Here is a 6,529-nt window from a genome sequence, read left to right on the forward strand (position 1 = left end):
AGATAAAGAACCTCATCGAGCCAAAATTCGCACTTGGAGAACTTGGCGTAGAACTGGTGTTCCCTGAGCTTATCAAGCCCCAAACGCAAGTGCTTGGCATGATCTTCCTTGTTCTTCGGGAAAACCAGAATGTCGTCGAGATAGACCAAAACGAAGTCATTGGTGTAGGCGTTGAAGATGAAGTTCATCATGCGAGAGAAAGTCGGAGGAGCATTGACGAGGCCAAAAGACATGACAGTGTATTCGTATGAACCATAGCTTGTCCTGAAAGCCGTCTTGGGAATATCTTGCTCACGAATTCGAATCTGATGATAACCCATACGGAGATCAAGCTTGGAGAATACTTGGGCACCTTTGAGTTGTTCGAACAACTCGTTGATGTTGGGAAGTGGGTATTTGTTCTTGATGGTCTTCTTGTTCAATGGACGGTAATCAACACAAAGTCGGTCCATTCCATCCTTCTTCTTCACAAAAAGAACACCACAACCCCACGGAGAAGAACTAGGCCGGATGAGACCCATTCTCTCTTGAATATCGAGTTGCTTCTTCAGCTCCTTCAGCTCTTCAGGTCCGAGCTTGTAAGGGCGCTTGCACACAGGTTCTGTGCCGGGCTCAAGATCAATAACGAATTCAACTGGCCGGTGCGGAGGCATTCCTGGAAGCTCTTCTGGAAAGACGTCTTGATATTCGCAAACGACTGGAATTTGCGAGATAGCATCCAGTTCGCCCTTCTCATTGAGAGAAAACAGACGGATTCTATCATCACGAGAGGCAAAGACAATTACATCCTCAGACGAATGAGTCAATTGAATATGCCTGGCTGCACAATCGAGATGTGCCTTGTGCTTAGAAAGCCAATCCATTCCGAGAATAAGATCAATATCGGAGTTACCAAGAACAATTGGGGAAGAAAGGAACTGGTAATCGCCCAAGGTGATAGTAACCTCTGGGACACAGGTGTTAGCTGTCATCTGCTTGCCCGGTGACACAATTTGCAAGGAACTTTGCAGATACCGATAATAGCACTCATACTTTGATGCAAAATGTTTGGAAATGAAACAATGCGATGCACCAGTGTCGAAAAGAACTCTTGCAGGAATATCGTTAGCAGGAAGGTTACCCATGATGACATCTGATGAATCCTCTACCTGAGCTGCATTCACCATATTGACCTTGGCGTACTTGGGGTTATGCTTGACCACAGCTGTACTTGTCGATCTCACAGGAGGAGGAGGAGGAGGAAGACGCCTCCGGTTGAAACACTTGTTGGCATAGTGACCCTTCTGTTGGCACTTGTTGCACGTGACCTCTGAAAGCGGACGGTGATACGGAGCACTCGATCTTGGAGCTTGAGACGAAGTCTTGTTCTGAAAGCCAGGGATGGGTGGGTGGGAAGATCCACTGCCACCTTTGCTCTTCTGCTGATACGACTGACAGAACGGAGGAGGAGGAAGCCAATACTTCTGCTGCTTGGCCACTTGAGTAGAGGAAGAAGGAGTAGCATCTCTGACTCGCTTCTTGGAAGCATCACACCTCAATTGAGCAGCCTCTTGCTTCAATGCCATGTTGTAGAACTCATCGTACCTCAAGGGCTCGAAGAGAACAAGAGCCAGCTGAACTTCTTCTCTGAGACCACCCCTGAACTGGTATATCATGCTCTTCTCATCAGGGACGTCCTGCTTGGCAAAGCGGGCGAGCTTCTGAAACAACTTGTTGTAGTCATAGACAGACAAAGAGCCTTGCTTCAGGTTGCGGAATTCCTCACGCTTGCTTTCAACCATGCTCTGAGGAATATGATGAGCTTGGAAATCTTGACGGAATTCATCCCAGGTAATAACACGCCCACCTCTGGAATCCTTGTACTGCTGGAACCATTCTGCAGCTTGATCTTTGAGTTGGAAGGAAGCGAACTTGACGAAGTCCTCAGGCCTGACGTTACTGCACTCGAAATGCTTGCACAGATCCACAAGCCAATCGTCAGCATCAGTTGCCTCAACACAATTGCTGAAAGTCTTTGGCCCATTAGCAAGGAACTGGTTGAGTGTAGCAAAGTGATTCTGATTGTTGCCTTGGTTCCCTTGGTTGCCTTGATTGCGCTCTTGGAGAATTTGCATGATCAACTGTGTGTTTGCATTGGTTGCGGCCATCATAGCTTGCCATGCCTCCGGAGGAGGTGGAGGTGGTGACGGATCCGGATTCGGAGTCGTGCACGTTGGAGGAGCCATCCTGAAGAGGTTGCCATCCATTAGCACATTGATAGACAAATATTGAAGCCGAATCCAATGGAATGAAAATTGCAACAAATAGTCTTCACATCCGAACAAAATGAACGAATGCATTCCTCTTGAAATGGTCACATATCCATAAATTGAGAAGCCACTTAGAATTTAGGTAGAGAAATAAATCAACAAGGTACAGATCAAGAACGAATAAACGGTAAGAAATCCCAATCTCAAACCAATATCCGTGGAAGAAGAACTAGAGCTACTAGAATTACCACCTATGAAACTCCCGAACCTTTCCGGTTATGCAATCGGGTGTTGGGGATACAGGGGAAGCATAATATCTCACCCAAATCTAGCAAATCCTACATCCAGCTGTATCCATCCTTCAACACATAACCGAGAAAAACTTCGGAAATCATCTACCTCAACCTTCGAAAAGCATCCGTTATACAAGTTATGGCGATACTCCCGAACTCCCACCACAGTACTAGGTGGCGTCGAGGTTATCTCACCAATGAACTGCATAAAAGAGAATTTCGATGTCGGCGTACTAAATTCAGGTATTCCAGAACTGCAACGATAAAATTATGACGACAACACCTCGGAGCTCAACTCCCCAGGACACTTCCAACCCCTGACAGGAGGCACCAAGACAATGTTCTCATCATAAAACCATCAGAACGATTCCAAGATACCCGCGTGATCCTAATTTTTTTTGTTAAATTTGAGAAGAGAAGAGTCAAAACTCTACGTCAGGATGCCTTACCAGAGCGATGAGGAGACTGGGAAGTAAAAAAGAATTCCTAAACTCTCCGATATATAATTCCTAAATGACTCAAAACATTTTTCTAGACACAACTCGGCCGCTAATAACGATCAAGCAATGGGGCTCCTAAGGTCGGGGAAGGCTCTGATACCAACTTGTAACACCCTCGATGCGACTATATCTCCCACGTGTCGAGGCACGACTTAGAGGCATAATCGCATTGAAGGCATATGTCGCAAGTTAGGCAATCTTCACAACATCCCATGTAATATAGATAATAAAAGGGGAGATAACATAGTTGCCTTACACTCGCCATGTCAATCAAGGTACATAAATAACATTACATCATCCAAACACTCATGGCCCGACTACAGCGCCAAAATGAAAGATAACCCAACATGCGACACGGTCCCGATCACCCCCAACTGGGCACCACTACTGATCGTCAGGAAAGGAAACATAGTATCGTTGAGAGTCTTCGTCGAACTCCCACTTGAGCTCGAGCGCGTCACCTGGAGCGGAATCATCAGGCCCTGCATCTGGTGTAATAGTAATCTGTGAGCCACATGGACTCAGCAATCTCGCACCCTCGCGATCAAGACTATTTAAGCTTATAGGTAAGGCAAGGTAAGTATGTGGAGCTGCAGCAAGCGACTAGCAAATATGGTGGCTATCCTGTTCGCAAAAGAGAGCGAGAAGAGGAGGCAAAGCGCGAGCGAGAAACTAGAGAGCAACCTGCGCAAACATTACTCCAACACCGTGTCCACTTCCCGGACACCACCGAGAAGAGGCCATCACGGTAACACACTCAGTTGATTCATTTTAATTAAGTTAAGGTTCAAGTTATCTACAACCGGATATTAACAAATTCCCATCTGCCCATAACCATGGGCATGGCTTTCAAAAGTTCAAATCCCTGCAGGGGAGTCCCAACTTAGCCCATGACAAGCTCTCACGGTCAACAAAGGAATAGACCTCCTCCCGAGACGTTCTGATCAGACTCGGTACCTCGGTTCTTCAAGACACTTCGACAGGTTAAAACAAGACCAGCAACACCGCCCGAATGTGCCGACAAATCCCGATAGGAGCTGCACATATCTCTTTCTCAGGGCACACTTAGATGAGCGCTCCATACAACTAAAACCAAACCTCGAGTTTCCCCGAGGGGGCGCTGCATAGGACTCTAGTTTGGACCAACACTCAGAGGAGCACTGGCCTAGGGGGGCTAAAATAAGATGACCCTCGGGGTCCGGAAACCCAAGGGAAAAGGAGGCTAGGTGGCAAATGGTAAAACCAAGGTTAGGCATTGCTGGAAAAGCTTTAATCAAGGTGAACTATCAAGGAGTTCCCATTATAACCCAACCACGTAAGGAACGCAAAATTCGGGAACATAACACCGATATGACGGAAACTAGGGCGGCAAGAGTGGAACAAAACACTAGGCGAGAGGCCGAGCCTTCCACCCTTTACCAAGTATATAGATGAATTAAGATAACATGGCAATATAATGATATCCCAACAAGTAAATAGTGTTCCAACAAGGAACGACCTCCAAACTTCACCTGCAACTAGCAACGCTATAAGAGGGGCTGAGCAAAGCGGTAACATAGCCAATCAACGGTTTGCTAGGACAGGGTGGGTTAGAGGTTTGACATGGCAATTTGGGAGGCTTGAAAGCAAGTGGTAGGCATCGTAGCATTGGCATAGCAAAAGAGCGAGCATCTAGCAAAGCAAAGATAGTAATGATTTCGAGGGTATGATCATCTTGCCTGCAAAGTTGTCAGAGTTGACTGGATCCTCGAAAGCAAACTCAACGGGCTCCTCGTTAGCGAACTCGTCTCCCGGTTCTACCCAAACAAGACAAACAAGCAACAAGGACACAATCAACCACGTGCAAGGATCAAACAATATGATGCAAGGATGGTATGCTATGCGGGATGCGATGCGGGATGCATAAGCAAGATGTGACAAGGAATGCATGAACCTGGCCTCAACTTGGAAATCCAAGTGAGCCACTGCAAAGATGAGATGAAATCGCTTGAAAACGATATAAAGAACGTCGGAATCGGAGTTACGGTTTGGAAATGGCAAGCAATTCAAATAAGACACCGGTCTACGATTTACAGCAAGTAGCCATCTAAATGCAATGAGATGAACAAGCTACAACACTCAAACATGGCATAAAAATACATGGCAGGGGTGCATTCAAGATTCTTAGCAAAAGTTTAGCACTGAGCTACGGCCAAATCATCCATTAACAGGTTCAAACAAGCATGGCAAAAATGCATTTGACGAACAGATTTCAGACTTAGTGAAATTAACACTTGTCTGGAATTTCAGATCAGATAACACTCTTCGGAGCAACAAAACTACATGCTACTGGACCTGAACATGGCAAAGTAAGGCATGGCATGGAGCTACTCAAAGAGTTTAACAAAAATCCCTTAGTGACCTTGAGCCAAAAGGGATCAGAAAATACAATTGCAAGCATGTGAACATGGCAAAAACACAATCAGATCACAGACTTAGTGAAAACTGGAGCATTCTGAAAACAGATATCAAGTAGGCATGTTTACGAGCTCGATGCACTCACTATAGAGCAATTCATGGCAATTTAAGCATACACCCATCAAGAATGCACAAAATTCAAGCTAGACATGGCAAGAACAATAGCATAGCATGCACGGATCAACTACAACATCCTCGGCAAAATCGCTAACAAGTAGACAATTTGCCCAGATTCACGAAGTAGCAAAAGTAGAGCTCGATTGACTTAAGCTAGGGTGCTCCATAATTGCAAACAAAGACATGGATGGATAGAGCACTACAATATTAACAGAACATCCTTACTGATCATCCTCAAAAGAGGCACAGATCACTAGGAAACAACATGAACATGTGACAAAATAAGATAAACAGCTCATGGACTTAGTGGAAATGCTAAGTCCCTGAAATCAGCATTACCAAGTGACTCACTTTGCAAGCTTGTGCTAGTCACCACACACATCACAAAAATACATGGGTTGCACCTCTGAAAAGATGGCAAAACCCTTAACAAAACATATGTAGAGCTCATGGGCATATCATGCACGCAATAATCATGGCAAAAATGACAAATATCTAAATGGAGTAGCAGATCTGACAAATATCTCAAGTAGCCCTCTTCTAACAGCATTTGGGGCATCAAGATGAACTCAAATGAAAATGATGCAATGGAATGAAATGATGTACTCTCTCAGATGAACATTTTGATATGCCATATGCCAAAAGCGGAGTTACGGATGCAAAGTTATAGCACGATGAACAGAGCAACATGAACTAGGGTTTCGGGTAAAAAGTCAACCCTCGAGATTTTAGATCTCAGATCTGGCACGTTTTACGAGGATGGCCGGATTTCTTGGAGCTCGCCGGAGACGTCGCCGGACTTGCCGAGAAGAGGAGGAGGTCGGGGCATGGTCGAGGAGGAGGAGGCCGGCCGGACGGAGGCGGTCGGCAGCGGGGCGGCGCGCTCGCCGGCGCGGGACGGCGGCGAGGCGGC

Source organism: Triticum dicoccoides, chromosome 7A (assembly GCF_002162155.2).
Source record: "Triticum dicoccoides isolate Atlit2015 ecotype Zavitan chromosome 7A, WEW_v2.0, whole genome shotgun sequence".
NCBI lineage: Eukaryota > Viridiplantae > Streptophyta > Magnoliopsida > Poales > Poaceae > Triticum > Triticum dicoccoides.